Below are 21,196 nucleotides of genomic sequence, written 5' to 3' on the forward strand. Positions count from 1 at the left end.
CACCGTTCCATCCTTCATTTACCATTTGGTCTATCCATTCTTTCATCAGTACACTCTTCCATCAATCGTTCTGTTCTTTCACTCCTACTTCCAGTCATCCACCCATACTCCCATCCATACATCCATTTTTTTCAGACGTCCATCATTTCACCCTCCTGTTATCAATTCACCCATCCATCCAGACTTTCATTTGTCCATCCACTCATTGATCCAGCCTTTCATAATTCCAGCCATTCTTTCACCCACCCATGCAAATATTGTTTTCAACTACCATTGTCCTTTCATTCTTGCGTGCATCTTTTCATGCATACTGGCCTTCCTTCTTGTCAGTTTATTTCTTCTCATTATGTGCCATTCATTTCACTCCTCCTTCCAGCCCCCTCTCACACAGTCTGAGTAGCACAGCCAGTGTATTGAGGGCTTTACTGCAAGGAACCCCCCCAGCTGGCATTAATTGATAAAATACTGTAAAAATCTGAGTTCAGTGGGCCTGTTAAGCCTCTGTGCCTTGGTGGCACTGCACCTGTTGCACCTATAAAGACTACACCTCTGAAAACTCTTTTCCTTTCTTTCCATCATCATTTCACGTTTTGGGATTCTTTTGCTCTGATTGGATTTGTATCCTGGACCTCGGTTTCAGTTTCCTTTACACTGTGTCTTAAGAGCTTCTGTCTGCCGAGGTGTAGACGGACAAGGCTCGTAAATAATTATGTGTGAACACCACCCCCGCTTAAGCTGACAAAGCGGGGAGTTCGCTACACCACTGTTCCTGCGTAGAGTGCATTGCCTGCTTGCTGGTGACCAAGGCACGGGTGACGGTTCGTCTGGTGTTGACTGGGAGCCATTTGAAGATCTTGCATAGGTCTTTATCATGGACCTACTCATCTTTTCCGGCAGTTTCTCCCTTTTCACATGCCTTTGTGACTAACAAAAGTTCCTTGTGCGTGCAAGCTGGTGCATTTTAAAGCAGATTTCTTCATAACCTTGTATTAGCACTGATGTTTGCTATCTTTTTTCTTACAACAACTTAAAAGCAGTATGAAAGTCCCAGTGTGACCAATGGGTATTATGCATAGTATCTGGGAGATATATGGAAGATTCAGAAGAGATAACAGAATGCAGTTTCACACACTACTAACACAGCGTGCATCGCTGTGGACCTATCATCTTATTTTCAAATATTGGGAGTTTTTTTTAAAGGAGTTTATGCCACTGCTATGTTCTACATAAATAAGTAAGGGCCTGATTTAAAGTTTAGTGGACTAGGTGGCACCCATGGGGATGAAGGAGGACATTACGTTCGCAATCTCGACGGTATTCCGTCAGTCAGATTTAGAGATGGCCACTGGCCCAGCGGTCACCTCTGGACCTTGAAAGGACCACCATCATGAAGGTTTCCATCATGGTACAAAATGTTTGTTGGACTTCTGCTAATGGGTGTGCAGGCTGTTCACCGAACTTTTAACACAAAAGTGGGAGTTTGTTTCTGAAAAACAAAAACGAATGATCCCCAAATCTGGGAGTCACACTCTAGGAGTACTTTCCAAGAGTGTTCAGGTCATTATTGGGTTTTTTTCCAGTGTAGGGACATACGTAGGGAGAGGGTTGATCTCTGGGACTGTAGAAGAAGCTGAGTTGCTCTTTCAGAGTGAAAGGGGACACAGTTATTGTGACAATTGACTCCCACAATGAAGGAGAGGGTGACCTCTGGGAAGAAGGGGGAGGGACAGCCTAACCTACAGAATGAATGTGGGGAGGGAGAGAGGAGATGTTGGCGTGAGTCAATTGCTGACCGGCAGGGGATCAGTGGGAGGTCGATCCATGTTTAGAGTGTGATGAGGCACATTATGACCTTGTAGTGTCATAGAGACCTGTATGACTTGTTATGTTTTGGTAGAGCAGAGAGTTAGGGCGTGACAGCTGAACTATCAGAAGGGATTTGGAAGTCAGAAAAAGGCATGTGGGACAGGAATGTGCATTATGTAGTAAGGCGAGTGATGCAAGCCAGTTGAAGGAGTCTATTTTAGTCTTGAATGTTACAAATTATGTTTTCACTGTTCTTAAAATACAGAAATAAAGGCCTGGCAATGAGGAGTATTTTTTTAGCCCAAGTTTGTGCTAGCATGGTTCTTATGTGGTATCTAATGAAGAAAGCCAGCCCATTTTGCAGTGTGTCACATTTTTAGAGTGCCCACATCTTGTGCTGCAAGTATCAAAATATGTGAATTGAGAAGCAAATATTTATTTAATGCACTGTACCCAGCCAAAGTAAGCATATGCCTCAGCAAGCGAGAACCGCAAGAAGTTATTTTTATTTAAGGTATTGATTATCAATTAATCTAGAGCACTGGCACATCCCCAGAGAGCCTCCCAAGTGACATACCAACCAGCAGCAACATTTACAACGCACAGAGCCCCTTTACACTCTACAATGATCTGTCATTAAACCGTTCCACAAACCCATGTGAAAATATAACGCATATTTTTCAACCTTCTCACGCTCCTTTTTCTGCTATGTACTTTTGGGGTCAGATTTCCAAAAAAAGCACGCAACGCAGTGCGGCACCCAAAGAGGCTGCGCTGTGCGTCAGGGAGGGAGCAGGAGAGCGCCATATCTACAAAGATATGGTTCTCTCCTACCCTCTCCCTATCGCTGGTGCTGATTTCAGCTGACGAGCGCCACACACACACCTTGGCGCCATAGCACTACTGGGTGTGCATGAGTCCAACATAGGTTTTGTACAGAAAGTGTACCCTTCCTGTACAAACTATAATGCCTAGACACGATGCAAAGCTTTTCCCACTTTGAATGTGTGCTGCACAATGCAGCACACATGCAAAGTCGGAAAAGATAGGAGAAATGAAAACATTTCTCCTGTTAGTGCCTCCTTTGAAGGGACGTTAACGTTTGGTGCTAAACCCTGTCTACAATTCTTTGTACATAGGGTTTTATGTCAAAAGGCATGGGTGGTTGCATGGGACGCCCATGTAATGCCCCCTTGGTGCTAAGTAACGCGAAGCAGAGCTTCGAGCTGCTTTGCTCTCATTTTAGGGTACTTTTCAGTGCAAAACCAGTTTTGCGCGGAAAGTAAATTCCCCCAAAATATTTTGTGCTGTTTAAGCCACTTTTTTGTTGCTAAACCATTGCAAAATGTTTGGAAATCTACCCCTTGGTGTTTTGATGTCTGTAGTTTCTGGGTGCTGCTAAATAGTCCTACTCATGTGCATTTGTGCTTTGTTTAAAAGTATAGGTAATTGTGTTTATAAATTGACAACTGTCACACAGGTAAACAAATGTTAGGCTGCAGGACTCCTGCACAGAGTATATCTCTGGGAAGTCGAAGTCAAGGACATGTTTGTCAGACTGTTTGTAGCTTCGATGTTTTGCTCCTATCAGGAGATACTGCAGGCTACATTTCTGTTGCATATAGTGACATTTGCATTTAATTTGAAACTTTGATAGGAAGGTGATCTCAGAGTGAAATTTGCAGCATATGGATAAGCTGTAAAGAAGAGATATGTTTATGGAGTTACATAGATTTTAACTATTCATACGAAATCCTAGTTGTTGGGTACTTGAATGTAGATTGTGTGGTCACTGAGTTTCATTGCAGACAGGTTTGATAGAGGGATAAAGTGTTTAGAAGAGCTGGATAAACTCAGAAAGAAGTTGTAGAATCCCTGGGAGCATCTAGCAGCCTCTAATACTGGCACTGGACCCTGAATCTGTTGTCAAACATCTGCTCGCTCCTTAGTGTCACCTCTGTGTGCTTGTCTTGTTTGTTTCTTGGGATGGTGCCAGCATTCTTTATGGACAAGACACTGTGGGCCAGATTTACCACTTACTCAAGTGGCGCAGTGCAGCAGCCACAAATCCAGAGCTGGGCTGTAGAACCCTTGGCCCCCGCGAACACCACAACACCCGAAGACCGCTACGACGCCAACACCCTCCACGCACTCAACACCGAACGAGCACATGCCTTCTTCCTGGCCGCCCCGAAGCGCACCAAAGGACCCTTCTCCTGTCGGAACTGCAGGTTCACCAGTCTCTGAGACGCCAACCCGCCCACTAGCATAGGACGCAACCACCTCAGATGCATCCTACTGAACACCCGCTCTGCACGCAAACACCCCGTCGAACTCAGGGACCTGCTCGACACATCCTCCACGGACGTCGCCTTCCTGACAGAGACCTGGATGAACGACTTCTCGGCACCCGACATCGCCATAGCCATCCCAGTCGGCTACAAGATCACCTGCAGAGACCGCACCAACGGAGTAGGAGGTGGAATCGCCATCATCCACAAGACCACACTCAAGGTCTCGACCAACTCCGACGACACCCTCAGCACCACCGAACACCTGCACTTCCAGATCCACACTGATCCCAACACCACCCTCAGAGGAACTCTGATCTACAGACCCCCGGACCCTGGCCTCAGTTCAGCGACACCATCGCCGACTTCGTCAGCACGCATGCCCTCGTCTCCACGGACTACATCCTCCTCGGAGACCTGAACTTCCACCTCGAGAACAACAACGACACCAACTCCACCACCCTGATCGACAACCTCGGACTCAGACAGCTCGTCACTGCGCCCACCCACTCCGCCGGCCACACGCTTGACCCCATCTTCTCTGCAAGACCCCACGTCTCCTTCAGCCACACCACTAAACTCCACTGGACTGACCATCGCTGCATCCACTACACCTTCCAGAAACCCACCATGCACCACCGCACCCAACAGGTCCCCCGCCGCAGCTGGAGCAAAATCACCGAAGACCAGCTAAACACCGCCCTCGCCCGAAGCTCACCCACCGACCCCACCGACACCGCCACCAGCAACCTCAGGCGTTGGATCGACGACTGCGCCAACACTCTCGCCCCGATCAAGAAACCCTCCAACAGACACACCAACAAGAATGCCAGCTGCTTCTCCGTGGACCTCCAGACCTCCAAACAAACCTGCCAAAAACTAGAGAAGAAATGGCACCGCGAACAGACACTGGAGAACCAGGAAGCCCACAAGAACGCCATGCGCCAACACCATCACCTCATTAGAGCCGCCAAAAGGACCTCCTTCAAGGACCGCCTCGACAACAATGCACACAACAGTAAAGAGCTCTTCAACATCATGATGGAACTCTCCAACCCCAGCTCCAACGCCAACGACATCCCACCATCGCAAGACCTGTGCAACTCCCTTACTACCTTCTTCCATTGCAAGATCGCCGACATCCACGACAGCTTCGACAACCTGACCACCCCAACAGCCAACGACACCTCAGACCCCATGGCCACCACCCACAGCGACCCCCTGCTCACCTGGACTCACATCAACGACGATGACCATCAAAATCATTAACACCATCCACTCCGGCTCCCCGTCAGACCCGTGCCCACACCACATCTTCAACAAAGCCAGCGCCATCATCGCACCCCATCTCCGCAAGGCCATCAACATCTCCTTCTAGACCGCAACCTTCCCGGAGAGCTGAAAGCATGCCAAGATCAATGCCCTGCTCAAGAAACCCAAGGCGGACCCGAGCGACCTCAAGAACTTCCGGCACATTTCTCTGCTCCTGTTCCCGGCAAAGGTCATTGAGAAAACCGTCAACAAACAGCTGACCCGCTACCTCAAGGAGAACAACACTCTGGACCCATCCCAGATCGGATTCTGCAGCAACCACAGCACCAAAACCGCCCTCATCGCCGCCACCGATGACATCAGGGCCCTGCTGGACAAAGGCGAAACCGCAGCCCTCATCCTCCTGGACCTATCAGCCGCCTTCGACACTGTCTACCACCGCACCCTACGCACACGCCTCCACAATGCAGGGATCTGAGACAAGGCTCTGGAATGGACCACCTCCTTCCTCTCCGGCAGAACCCAGAGCGTCCGCCTCCCCCCTTTCCGTTCCGAGGCCTCCAAGATCATCTGCGACATACCCCAAGGATCATCCCTCAGCCCGACATTGTTCAACATCTACATGGCCCCGTTCGCCCACGTCGCCAGAGTGCACGACCTCAACATCATCTCCTATGCTGACGACACACAGCTGATCCTCTCCCTCACCAAGGACCCCCTCACCGCCAAAACCAACCTCCACGAAGGAATGAAAGCCGTCGCCGAATGGATGAAGAACAGCCGTCTGAAGCTGAACTTGGACAAGACAGTGGTTCTCATCCTCGGCTCCACCCCCTCAGCCTGGGACGATTCCTGGTGGCCGACCTCCCTGGGAGCAGCACCAACACCCATTGACCACGCACGCAACCTGGGGTTCATCCTCGACTCAACGCTCTCCATGACCAAGCAAGTAAACGCCGTCTCATCCTCCTGCTTCAACACCCTCTGCATGCTCCGAAAGATCTACAGGTGGATCCTCACCGACACAAGAAGAATGGTCAACCAGGCCCTCGTCAGCAGCAGGCTGGACTACGGAAACTCCCTTTACGCGGGAGCCCCGGCCAAACTGCTGAAACTACTGCAACGCATACAGAACGCCTCTGCCCGCCTGATTCTCGACATCCCTCAACACAGCCACATCACACCCCACCTGAGAGACCTGCCCTGGCTTCCCTCACCAAGAGGATCACCTTCAAGCTCCTCACCCACGCTCACAAGGCACTCCATGACACCGGCCCAGCATACCACAACAGACGACTCACCTTCTACACCCCGAACCGCCAGCTCCGCTCTGCCGACCACGTCCTCGCTACCGTCCCCCACATACGACGAGCGACCTCCGGCAGCAGATCGTTCTCCCACCTTGCCGCCAAGACCTGGAACACTCTCCCCATCCTCCTACAACAGACCCGGGACCTACTAACCTTCAGGAGACTACTCAAGACCTGGCTCTTCGAGCAGTAGCAGCACCCCCCCCCCCCCCCCCACCCCAGCGCCTTGAGACCCTCACGGGTGAGTAGTGCGCTTTACAAATGTCATGATTGATTGATTAATTGCTTCTGACCGAATCGTACAGAGTTCCCAACGACCGATTGTGATGCCCGGAACCATTTGGGCATTCCGATTCAGTTCCGAAAGGCATTCGGACCGGTTTTTCGGAGCCGAATTGTACAGCTCTATGGACATGGTTTCCGAGCGAGCGTTTATGATGACCGATTTGGACAGCCGTTTCGATTTGGTTTGCCTGAAACGAAGCATTGTTGGAATCTGTCTTTGGGGGCCTGTAGCAGGGCCCCCTTCACCCAGGGCCTTCCGAATAGGGCCGTGGGGGTACCAAAGGGACCCCTCTTTCCAACCATGCACAGTGTGGCAGGCACCATGGGGTGCCCACCACAGGGTGCACATTTTTCCATACCCCTTTTTTTAATGGGAGCCTGTGTTCTTGTTCGGAGCACAGGCTCCCATTGAAGTCAATGTGTGTCCGACCGAATCATATCCGGAAGCATCCGGATGCATTGTAATCGGTCGGTCGTACTCACAGAACCAGATACGTTCAAAAACGATTCCGAAATCGATTAGGTCGGAAGGGTTTTCTAACGAGATTGTAATCGACCCCAAAGTCGGAAAAAAGGAGAAATGAAAGCTTTTCTCCTTCGTTGCGCCTACTTAAAAAGGGCACAGTTTTCTGATGCTAAACCCTGTTTACTTTATTTAGTGCATCGTGTTTAGCATCAGAAAACTTGGGTGGTTGCATGAGAGCGCCCATGCACAACCCTTGGTACGCCTCCTTGGCGCCAAATAATGGAAATCAGTGCTATGTGCTGCTTCACGTTACTGTCGCATTATTTCCAGTGCTATACAAGTTTAGCCCTGGAAAGTAAATCGGAAAAAAAGATTTTGCGGTGATTTGCATCACCTTTGTGACACAAACATGGCATAAAATCTTAGTAAACCTTCCTCCATGTATCTTCATGCGCTCAGTGTGCCAGGCCACCACATCTTTTTGTTTGACAAGAAGGCTACAGTTGTGCTCTGCTTGCTTCTGGTCCAGTGGTCTGGCAGTCACCAAGGTGGCGGATTGCTCAGGCATCCTCTGTTTGAACATGATGGATGGCCTTTGCTGCTCCAATCGATCCTGCTGTCGTCATGGTTATTCTGTCCCATCATCACATGAGCAGCCTTCTGTGCTTGAAGCCCCTTCACTATTCTCTCTTTGAGCTCCAGACCCTGCTATCTTGACCCTAACCCATGGACACCTAAATATTTATTGACTCAGGTCCTGACCACAAACAATGTTGGAAACGTATGGCTGAAGATCTCTGCTTAAATGTACCTTTCCAACTTCTTACTATTCACCATTCCCTGTAGTATGCCAGGTAATCTCCACCAGATGCAGTCTTCCCTATGTTCTCCCTTCCCGACGGGCTCCCATTCCCATTGTGGGGAGTTCTCCATGGCAGAGAAATCCGCAGGGGGAATAGTATCCTCTGTGCAAATGCACATTTTTTATCAGCAGGGAACATATATTCCCCATGGAGACAACCTTTCCATAGACCCCCGCCAAATCAGTGATAATCCGTCTCCTTCTTTCCTGTGCTGGGGTAAATCTCTGGCTATTTCCAGGGTGGGAAAGTGACAGATTGAAATTTGGAATGCCCACAAATGTATATGTTTGCAAACTCTCCTAGCTTCCAAGGTAAACCACCACTTGGAGCCCTCACTTCTCTCCTGAGTGTGGTTTATGGCTACAGAGGATCCCGACACTCGTTGCGAAGATCTGCGACCCTATATATGGTTCACAACTGCCAGGAACCCCTTTCTAAATGCCCGACAGGCATACAAAAGATTAATTTGGTTATTGACTTATGTTTGCATCCAAATGTACTTCTGTGAACTGGTCCATTTGCTATTTAGAGGGCTGAAGAGTTTTTCATGATTGTGCATGATTTCCTGGGTTGCTTCAACTACAGTACTTGCCTATTTAAAGCCCCCAACAATTAATGTATATCAGGATGCAGAGGGAGGAGCAGCACTGCAGGCATATATGAGGTTGGGGAAAAAAGCAAGCACATGGGAAAAAGAGTATGCCACAATGCAAGGTTCAAAACAAGATGGTCACATGGACATTACATTTCAGAATATTGGATGGGAGTAGGGCTCATCTCCGTGCAGTAGTAGACAAAAGCGCTCAAGTTACCCAGCAGGTGTTTTACCAAGTTAGATATTGTACTCTAAGGGATCTGTGAATGTACAAGGAAGCATCTATCTGAAGGCCTAGGAGTGCTTGCATTAGGGGAGAACGGTGTGAAATGTTGGAGAGGAAAATATTTAGGCAAACCCAGGGTAGAGTACGAAGTTCACTTGATATATATCATACCTGAGACTATGGTACACTCAAGTAAGCCAGGAAATGTTGCAGGCAATCTTAGCAGAGTTAAAGCAAACATCCAAGAGGTAGTCCTAAATGTGCTTCAGTGCACCTCCAGAAAACAGGCAACTGTGGAGATTACTAGTCATAAGGCCCAAGGCCTGATGCCATAGAAGGCTGGAGGTAAACAAATCGTATCTGTCCTATTTTTGGTCATTTCTTGTGTAAATCTTTTAATTGGAGTCTCAAATGCTAAGCAGCCAATGACGACCATCCAGCCAAATCATTTACAAACAATACAAGCTGACATAAAGCGTTAGGCAAATATGGGTGACAGTTATCAAATAAACCAAGCGATACAAGGTACAAGTCAGATTATGATGCACACAAACATCCTCTATCCCGCCCCTCCTACCCCTGCCCTCCCCTTCTTTGAACCCCAAATTCAGAAGGGTGAGCACCTCACCCCAAGCATCCACAATCAAGAGTGCCTGGAGAAGCATACATCATATTTCGTGTCATCACTCAAAAAAGGAGAGAAAGTGGCCCAGACATTCACATCATAGTTGTACCCTTAACTGCAAGTTCCACAACAAAAACTCGCCCATGAGAACATTATGAAATTTGCTCTGGACATAGAGAACAACATATCCAACAATCTGTTCTCAAGTGTCTGCATTCCTTCACAGTGTGCCTTTGTTGTGTTGATGGCAAACGCTTGAGTTGGCTTGATGGATCCAAAATTCAGAAACAGTATAGAAGGCTGTAGAGATGCCCTGCCAGGAACAGGTAAAGTTGAGTTCCTAAATGCAACTTTTAATTATAGGACTCCTCAGAGTGCATTTTTTTTCTTGTAGAACTTAGCGTGGACCTAGCCACGCGGACAACGTAGCGCTTTACAATCCCTAAATAACCAATAGGACGAGATAACAGCAGGTATCATTAGAAGAACATTAATCCTTTGATACCATGAAACAGACGAGAATAAAGGAGGAATGAATAGATAGCCTCGGAGGTGGAGTCTGAAAAGGTGAGTCTTCATGCATGACACATATTGATATATTCCTGAAGCATAAAGACATAAGCAGTGCCTTAGCTGGTAATGTGGACTTTATACCCAAGAAGGCAGGAAGTGTAATTGATTATCAGTTTGACACAGTGAGATCTTGAGGAAATGCTGACTAAGTCGAGGGGTGCCCCCCACCCCTACTTTGTAATAAGGGAATATGCAACTGTGCTCATCAAACCTATCCAGCAGGGGTTAGGTTTGCCTTGATGGCATGCAACCATGCTGGGCTCATCAAGTGCATGCATGTGCTTATAATCCAGGAACTCTGAAGGGGTGGCTATATTTTTATGAGATGCTAAATGGAGGAATTGTTTTGAAATGTTCAACATTGTTTTTCGGGCACTTGGAGTAGGGCAGATCTATTGTTTGCAGGCTTCATGGTGTTCATCAAGTCTGTAGTTCCACCAAAGAGAGCTTGGGGGATCTGAGTAGACAAAAGCAATGATTGTGAGTGTGCATGTAACCAGTGGCGGCTGGCATGTACCGAGGGTAGTAGGACGGGGGCATAAAAAAAAATTACTTACCTTTCTTGCTTGCAGCACAATGTCCTCCTACCTCTGATGTCTTCTCCCGAACCAGGAGACTGCACTACCCAATACTGGCGTTGCTCTCACAGCATGAGAGCAACACCAGGATTGGATAGAGCAGGCTCTCTCAGCACTCCTAAGAGCAATGGAGGCCTGCACTTTCTCTAACCCAGCTGCCTAAGAGACCGGCGCTAGAGAACTTTTTAAAATGTGTATGTCTGGCTGGCCGTTGCAAGATGGCCGGCCAAAGAGATATGTACATTTTAAAGCACACAGCTCCCTGCTTTTGCCCCTCTGCAGCACTGGCCCCGCCCCATCCTGACTCTTAGTTCGGGACGGGTTGCTGAAAGATAAAATGGTAATAAATAAACTTTATTATCGTTTTATTATTCAGCTCTGGGGCTTATGGGGCGACGCTCCTCTGCTCAAATGGAAGAGCCACCCCTGTTAATGTCACTCCAGAGCCTAATGTTTTAAAATGCTTGAGCGTGAGTGTACATTGGTCACCACATTTTGCCACCAGAGGAAGCGTGGGGTTATAGCAATGAATGCTTTGAATGTTTGTCTTACAAATAAAATATTGAAGGATAAGGATATGGATTCTTTGCTGCTGGATGTAGCTCTGAATCTTCTTCAGCCAGTGATAGTTAATAAGCAAGGGAATGCCATTGGCAGGAAATTAGAGCTGTGATGTCAAGGCTAAGTCTGCATCTGTTGAACGGCCAGGATGAGAGAAACCATCCAACCAGAATCACTCAGAAATCTGTGACCAGATCCACATTTATTGATTATATAAAGGTGAACTGTTCTACCTTTGGATCTGATTTTGCCTTTACTTTGAGCGTGGAGAGTGGCAGTGACCCACTTGTCTGGGGCTGGTGGATGTTCAACAAGACCCGAAGCTGTTGAGCTTGCCACAATAGTCTCCTGGTGATGCTGTTCCAGAAAACATGGCGGCAGACTTGTTCTTCCATGCTAGGATTGGCGATCTGTATGACTCTGTAATTGGAGGCGATTCATACTTGTAAGAAGTTCTGAGGGAATAAGAGTGACTGATAAAAGGTATCATTGATGAATGTTCTATAAAACTGTGTACTGTAGGTCAGGCCTGGGAGTTAACTACATCACCTCTTTCAACAAGGATTGCTAAGCAGATCATTCTGCCAAATTGCTGATCCAGTGAAACCACCCTTCACTACTTGGTGGCAGCCTGGTCACCACCTGTGCAATGGGAAGTTTCCCCTGGAAAAGGCACTTGCCTGCCTGGCGGGAGGGCACCATCAGAGGGTAAATGTCAATGGCAACAGGTCAAACAGATCATGGCACCATGATACAATAGCTTTCACAGATTAAGGACTGGAAAGGGACCACCAAAGTTATTGTTCAGTTCTGTGTCCCACAAACCAAATATCCTAGACACACAGGAAGTTTTCTCCCTGTGCATTCACAGATTTATGTGTGAGACAACCATAGCGTTAATGGTGGTCCTGCACAGAAGGACTCTGGTGGAAACAAAGTTGTATGGTTTGCATTAAATTGCAATAAATTAGGTGGCTCCTCCATCACCATTTCCAGTTTGCCTTTGGACTCGCCTACATAAACTAGTACATGGCACACTACCAAGCTCAGTGTTTAATAAATGATTTCATTACACATGAGTCTAGTTGCGAATGCTATAATTTTACATGCTATAAATGATGTAATATAATAAGGGTATAAGCAGTGCATGAGAAGGCGCACCTTATAGTTAATGTACTGTGGCTAGTGAGTTGCCTCCAGTGTGTACAGAGGCGCACAAGTTATAGTAATTGGAAGGTGGTGCATACATTATACATTTAAGGTATACTATATCTCTAGAATTTCTAATGTTTGTGTAGTTTAAGTTTGGTTTGTATAGAAAGAATAGATAATGTTTTCCTAACTATAGCTAAGCTTTAACCATTGTTTTTAATTTCATTGATTGTCAATGGTTTTTATATTTTTAAGACAGATGTGTTTGAAATCGAGTGGAGGGTCATTGAGTGGAGTGTCATTAAGTGGAGAGTCATAGAGTACAGAAGAGCAGAGTGTCGTAGAGTGTAGTATAATACAGTAGAGTAGAGTAGAGTGTAGTAGAGTGGAGTAGTGTACAGTGGTGTAGAGTGTGGTAGATTGGAGTTGCATGTCGTAGACCAGAGTGGGGTGGTGTAGAGTGAGGTGGCATAGAAAGAAGTGGGGTAGAGAGATATAGCGTACAGTGGTGTAAAGTGGAGTGACGTAAAATGGAAGAGAGTAGAGTGGAGTGGTGTACATAAGTGGCATACTGGGGAGTATAAAAAATAAATGGCATACTGTGAAGTGGCATAGACAAAAGTGACATCGGGGTAAGTGGCATAGAGTGGAGCTGCATCCGCTGAGTGGCGAAGAGTGGAGTTGAGTGGATTAGTGTGGAGTGGACTGGCGTAGAGTGGAATACCGTCCAGTGGAGTGTGTAAAGTAGATGGCCTTACAGTGGAGTGGCATGTTGTATGGTAGATTGGAGTCAGGTACAGTGAAGTAGGATAGACTGGAGAACCGTAGAGTCGAGTAGCATGTTGTACAGTAGAGCACAGTGCCATAGGTTTGAATACTGTAAAGTGGAGTGGCATAGAGAGGAGCTGCATAGAGTGAAGGGGCATAGAGTGGAGTAACGTCCAGTGGAATAGAATACAGTGGTGGGGCACACAGTGGAACCCTGTGGAGCGGAGTGGCGTAGAGTAGAGTGGCATACAGTTGAATACCGTAGAGGGGAGAAGTGCAAAGTGGAGTGGTGTAGACTGGAGAGTAATACAGTGGAGTAGTGTGTCATAGAGTAGAGTGGAGTGGCGTAGAGTGGAGTGGAGTATCTGCCTATTTAAAACTAAAAGGCAGACATGTTCTGTTTACAAAATTTTGGCTGTGTTTTGGGTTAGGGCCTTAGATATAGGTAAGTAGTAAGATTTACTGTTGTTTCCTACCTATCACCACTTTACTAAAGGGGGCAGTGCTTAATTTGAGCTGATGGTTGCCAGTGGTTGCCACCAGCACTTATGTTTGGGGACCAGCACTTACTTTTCCTCATCAACCATTTCCAGCGAGCAAGAAAGGGAAAATGAAAGACAGAAAATACATCACAAAGGTAGATACTAGAAACCTGCAAGAGTAAGATAACGGGGAAGAGAGCGTCTGGCGGCAAATTAAAGAGCCCTGAGGTGGATTCAAGACTAGGCACCCTAGGTATGCTGCACCCTGACCTTTTACAGTGCCGACAGCAGGTGTTTGAGCAGTGCTTGGGCACCGCCACTTATTATCTTACAAATAAAGCACTGGGTTTGGGGAAACCCTAAATACAGTGCCTCTCAAAGATAATGTCCACTGGCTTTAGATCCATGCAGTGGTTTTGCCTACACCAAAACCAGGCCAGCTTCACTGTCTGGGAACCACTTTTCCACAACCTCTAAACAAGTTCGGGGAACCAAGAGTTGGGAGGACGGGATGTCTGCTATTTATGGATTATACTGAATGACCCATTAACTGTGGACAAGGCCCTGCGTGAGTGCCAAAGTTTCTTAAACTGAACAGCAGCAGCAAAGAAATGAAGCCTTTGAGAAGTACATGTGAGCGATTGATATGAGCCCTTGAGGTTTTGATTAGACAATTATTTCTCGTCTTTCTTCCAGAGTAATTTTGTTCTTATTGTGTACGTGATTTACACCATTCTAGCGGGAATCAATGTTTCTTATTCTTTTGTAGCCCAGAAACTAACTCATAAATCGAAATGACTGACTGAATTTGCGGCCAGATAAGAGCGTCTGGCCTGCCCAATTCCCTGTCTTATCCTAACACAGCAGGCTCTACTTATCGCCGGCTCACCCTAATTTAAAAGAGTTACTGCTCCCCGGTGCCTGCCAGAGGCATTTGTATAGTGAGATAGTCCCCGGCTGCACCACAGCAGACAGAAAGCAATCTCATGGCTCTAAATACCTTCTTCTGAAGGTGTCTATCACTGTGCTAGGGATGCAGGCAGCTCTCAAGCATCACCCCAGGACACCCCCACCAGAGGAGTTCTAAGCAACAACTTTCACAGACTTTGGGGCATTTTTACATAGAAATAGCCGAGCGCAGAGCTGCGGCACAATTTACAGCACCGCGCTCCGCCATTTCCAAGACGCAGGGATGCGCTCGATTAACAACAATACGGCTCAGCCCTGTGTTTTCCGTAGCGCATGTGCTAGAAATAGCAGCCTAGCTTCGCATACATTCCCCCTTGCGTCTAAGTGCAAGGGTGCCTGCATTACAGGGAATGATTTTTTATGTGCAGGAAGGGACACCTTCCTGCACGTAAACAATTCATTTTGCTCTTTCTATGTGCAGCACACATGGAAAAAGTAAAAACAAAGAGAAATAAAGTATTTCTCCTCGTTGCGCCATTCTATTGCCTGCTACTGCATGGCGTTCGTTTTTGGCGCTGCCTCAGATTTGCACCGTCTTGTAATTCTGGGGCAGCGACAAAAAGCCTTGGGTATTGCTTTGGAACGTCCACAGCAGCACCCATTGCACGCACCTTTCATGCAGAAAACTGCGTGAAAGGGTACCATATTTACAACGCGGCGTTAAGCCACAAAAAGTTTGCATATATGGAGCAGGGCATTGCTCCTCAGGAGCTTCGGTAAAAGTGCCGTTCCTATGGCACTATCTCCTTGTAAATATGCATCCTTGGGCCTGATTTAGATCTTGGTGGACGGGTCACTCCATCACAACAGTGACGGGTATCCCATCCACCAAAATATAAATCCCATAGGACATAATGGGATTTATATTTCGGCGGACAGGATATCCGTCACCGTTGTGACAAAGTAACCCGTCTGCCAAGAATTAAACCAGACCCTTTATTCCTAATAAAGGCACTTCTGCACAGTCACAATTGTGCTTGAATTACATTAACACAAAGGTTTATTGCTGTGGCCCGTTCACTGTAACCTCCACCCCCCTCCCAACACATGACACTAATAAGGCCCAGATCTGCAAAGTCTGAGCCGGAGCAAAATCTTGCAAAGAGTAGCAAAGCGACACAAAGTCTTGCAAAGAGTAGCAAAGCGACACAAAGTCTTGCAAGGATGTTTACTTTTTAGCAGCACAAAAGGCACTTTGAGCTGGAGTGGGTGTCATTTTCTCAATGCAAATAGCGCTTTGTGCTACTCTGCATTAAGTGGTTGTTACTTGGCCTCCTTAGGTGGACCCGCGCATGCCCCCATATGTTTTTAACCAAGCCCAATCTGCAAAGGTAGCCAGAAGGTCCTTCGCATCAAAGCTGACATGTTCTTGAATCAGGTGCTGACGAGGAGAAATGTTTTCATTTCTGCAAACATTTCAAGCGTTGCATGTATCTAAAAAGCTAAAAGGTGCACAGACAATATGTGGAATGTTTCAGGATTTTTAGGCATATAGGATTTTGTACTAGAAAGGTATGCACAAACTATGCATCCAGAGCTAATCCTATACTGGATGCACACATACGCCTCTGCTCCACGGTGTAAAGGTTGTGTGTTGGGCTATACAACCTTTATATTGTGCCTTCAGGTAATTTTTATTGAGTATGACTTTGAGCTACTTTCCCCATCTCTTATGCAATAAAGCTCAGCACCTTTGGTTGCCCCTAAATGTTTAGCATGTTCTAGTGCCCAGAAGGCTGATGGTGGCATTTCCAAGCCTCTCATTTTTCACAGCTACCTCTGAGAAGTAGCTTGGGAAGCAGCTCGTGCTTGTCTTTTAGTCTTTTGGTTCCCCTGGCACTGTCCTGGCTGCCCCTCATCTCAAGAGTCATGAAGGCAGCAGCACAAGCACAAAGCAAAGAAGGCCGTGAAAGGCATGGAAAGGGCTATTTTCTTGTGTTGCTTGTTTTTCTTTAGTCCATAGCTGCGGGCAGGAACCTGAGGTATATTGGCTCAAACCTTGATGAGACTGGGGTTCAAACTGTTTGTTATGTCACTGGTACTTTAAAGAATCAGCAAACATAGATTCTTTTAATTCTTTCAATGTCCTTCAACCCCCATCAATCATCATGATGTGCTCTTGGACAGGCGTCAATGTTTGTGTGTTCACAACCAGTCTGTCTGATGGGTCATCTCTTTCTTAATGGAGGGGGCCCAAGAAATCTTTATCCCCCTATTAAGTCACTACCTAAAATTCTTATTTGTGGGAATCCCAAAGATGAACCCTATCAAAACTTGTTAGGTCTGGCTATAGACAATTTTAGCACTATGACAAGGCCTATTGTCACCACAATATTATATGAAATACAAATTATATGATTGATATACCACACAATACACAAACATGCACATATGCACCCACACAGAAAGGGGCTTAATCATCCCTTTAAGCCGATCTGATGTTTTGTATAAGCCCCCTTCAGCTATTGGCTGAACGGACTGTTGGTCACACTTTGGACTGACCTATGGCATTTTGCAGATGTCTGCATTTTCCGTTGCAGGTCTTAATAGGTGAGCAATAATTAAAGTGGTTGCTGTCGTGAGTACATGATCTCACATTTCCTGACGTCCTTGCCTTGATATAAATTTATATTCGTCATTGCCTCTGCCCTTCGTAGGCTGGCTCTCATTGCTGGTCCTTGGTGGCAATAAATGTTTAATATACGCATATGTGTAAATCTCATCTCCTTGGTACTGCTTACGGAGCAGACAGCATCACTGAGGATTATGGATGCAGAAGTAGCGCTGAGCTGAGAAAGATACCGCTTTAGCTGCTCTTTAAATCCATCAGGGCCCACAAAGCTGCCAGCATCAGAGCACTTCCTCCTACGCTGCACATGCTCGTAGTGGTGCTCTCATCAGAGGCCAGACAACCCTCCTGCATAACATGCTGACTAGGGGCATGCGCATTGAGCAGCAGCTCTGCATACCCAGGCTACCCTTGCTTGCCCGAAGCATGAGGCATAACTGCTGAGACCACAGCATGGGACAAGCATGTCCTATTACTTACCGGTAATCTTCATTACTCCTGGTCCCGTAGTCCTCGTCCCATTCCTCACTAATTGGAGATTACTATCTCCACGACAGAAAAAAAGAACAGGAGCATGCTGGGATACCTACCCCACTCCCTCCCGCCGGGAGTACATAAGCGGTACCAGCCCAGCATGCAGCCTGAAATTCCAAGCCAACAACCGGAAGGCCGGCCGCCAGGGAGGGAGGGAGGGAAGTAAGGAATGGGACGAGGACTACGGGACCAGGAGTAATGAAGATTACCGGTAAGTAATAGGACATTACCCCCAGGTCCCTCCGTCCTCGTCCCATTCCTCACTAATTGGAGAATACCAAAGCAGAGAACCCGGCCGTCTGGAACACCACCAACGCCAAGGGCACCAGATCGAAAAACGGCACCCCATAGGAGCAAAAGGAGCCCACAAGAAGGAGAGGAACGCAGGAAGGGACACCCAACCAAGCACGCCCACAACCAAGCGGACACCCAGAGCCAAGCCCCCAAAGGACCCCCCAGGCAAGCCCGAAGGAGGCCCCGCACCCAGAAGCAAGACCCAAGGGAACTCCCAGAGGGGCAGAAAGAGAAACCACCCCCGAACCACCAGGGAAAGGGAACCCCGTAGAAGCTGAAGCGCCCCAATGGAACAACCCAGCCAGGAGGGGCAAACAACCCGGGAGAAAAACCACCAAGGGAGAAGCCCACTGCCCCAGGCACCACCAAGCAGCCGCCCCAACAGGGACAAAACAGCACATCTCAGCCCAACGCTCAAGAGCGCTCGAGAGCAGGCTGCACAGGGAGACAGGCCAAAGGTCCAGAAAGGAATACATCAGGGCAAGACAGAGAGCGAACCCCCCAGAACAGGGAAGAAGGCGACCCACAGCCGGACCAACCCACAAAATACCACACCAAGAGGCGAGGGGAAGGAAGAGGAGAACGAAGAGGCACGCCAAACTCAGAGAAACACCGAATGCGACCAACCACAGGACCAACCCCAACACACCAGGGTAAGCCACCCGCAGAGCCGCAAAGACCGAAGAGGAAGCAACCCGACAAGAAAACAGGCACCGACCCAGAGCAACAACCAGGAAGAAAGGCCAAGGCATCCAGACAAGCCCCCCCCCCTCCCACCGATCAACAGCCGACAACCGCGACAAAAGGAACCGGAGGCACAGAAACCCACAGAAGGTCCAGGCCAAAAGGCAGGAAAGACAAGCTGCCAACCCCAGCAGAGACACCGGAAGGCCGCAGCCAAGGCCGCCACACTGGGAGAAGAAAACCCGGCCACAGGAACCAACCAAAGGCCAGGACCAAGGCAACCACAAGCAGGAGACACAGGGACACGAACCCAGGAACCCACCCAAGCAAGGCCAGGGAAAGCAACAATCACCACCCAAAGCAGACTCCACACACGGCCAGAGAACAGCCAGGAGAGAACAACCAAGGGCCGAACACAGAACCAGGGAAACAAACCCCAGAACCGGGAAGGAGGAACCCCCACCAACCAAGAGCCGACCCACAGGTCAGGAGGACACCAAGGAACCACCCAAGGCGAACCCCAAGAAGGGCAAAACAGGAAGAGAACAAGGAGGCCAACAGCCCAACAACGCAAGCAGCCCAGAAGACCAAAGAAGCCATCCGGACAACGCACAAGCCAGCCAGCCCGGAGGACCCCAAAACGGAGCAACAGAACCCGAAAGGAGAGGCAACAAAGGGCCAAACGACCCAACCCCAAAAACCCCAACCAAGAAGGGGCCCAGGGACCGGCACGGAAGCAAGCCAAGCCACCAAGAGAGGAGAAGCAGCCAGGGAGCAGAGAGGGAGACCGGCAAGCCACAACCGGCAACCAACACAAAGGACACAGCGCACCAGCCAGGCGCAAAGGAGCAGAACAGTGAAGTACACAGGACCAACCCGGCACCCAGACCAACAGGGCCAGAACCACCGGCCAGCAAGAGGCCAAAAAGAGGCCCAAAAGCACCAGGGAACGAGCTGCCAGGGAAAAACCCAGGCAGGGACCCCGCAAAGGAAGGCCAAAAACAAGGACCGGAAGGGAGCAAACGCCACAGAGGCAGAGCGGAGGCCCCAGCAGCACCCCGGGACACCCCAGGCACCCCCAAACCAGAGGAGAGGAGCCCAGAGAAACCAAAGGCGTACGACCGTCGGGGGGAGCGGGAACATACCCAAAAAGGGAAGAACAAACCACGCAGAGCCAGCAAGAGCAACGGCCAGAGACACCACAGGCCGAAAGCAGGCCGCACAGGAGCGGGAAACGCACAAGCCCAAGGACAGGCCCACAGGGGGAAAACCACAGCCCCAGGGCCCAGGCAAAGCCAACCATCAGCACAAGGCTGAAAAAGGGGAGCGGGGACGCAGCAACGCGGCCCACACACCAGGGAAGGCCGACATCAGACCACAACCGGCAGCCCCACCAACAAAACCACCGGCCAAGCCCAAGAGAAGGCACGGCGAGGAGGACACCGGGAGCGGCACCCATAAGCCGGAAAGAAGGGCACATGGCAGCCCGAACCCACAAACAGGGAGTGGCACAGAAGCAGCGCACCCAAGAAACCAAGGATCCACCCAGGCAGAAGCCAAGGAAGACCCCCCACACCCAGCCACCACAGGAGGTAAAAGGAGTGGCAGCAAGAGGCAAACGACCCCAAGCCACAAAGAAAAGACACGAGGGGAAAAGGAAACCACAAAAGGAAACCAAACCCCACCAACCAACCCAGCGCAACACAACACAGCACCAGGCTAGAGGGAAGAGGCAAGCAGCAACACCAGCCAGAAAGCCCACCAGGGGCCACACCAGGACAGCCCCGGAGCCCACAGCCAACCAAGGCCAAGACCTTCCGGGACAGAGGGAGGGCACAACACCCCCCCCCCTCCCCCGGGAACCCAAGAAACAGGGAGGCCGGAAGCACCAAGGACCCCGACGCAGGATGCAAGAAGCAACCCAGCCAAACACAAGCAGGGGCCAAGAGCAAAGGGGCCGCAGACGGGGGAATACCGGGGAGCCGCAGGCCCACCACCCTGACCCACAACCAGCACGAACCTCACCCACAGGGAACCCGCCGGGGAAGGAGCCCACCAACCCAGGCAGAAGGGCACGCCGGAGGGCAAGAGAGGAGCGAACGCAAGGGCACCGGCGCGGCCAGCCGCAAAACCAAGACATGACCAGGCGCCAGCAGGGAGGAAAGGCCACAGGCCAGGAAACCCCACACAGCGAAGCCCAGAGCACCGGCCAGGCTTAGGGGGGCAGAAAGAAACAAGGCACCCCGAGCACGGGCCATACCAACACCCCCGGAAGGACGCAAGAAGTGCCCAG

This window comes from Triturus cristatus, chromosome 10 (genome assembly GCF_964204655.1).
Source record: "Triturus cristatus chromosome 10, aTriCri1.1, whole genome shotgun sequence".
NCBI lineage: Eukaryota > Metazoa > Chordata > Amphibia > Caudata > Salamandridae > Triturus > Triturus cristatus.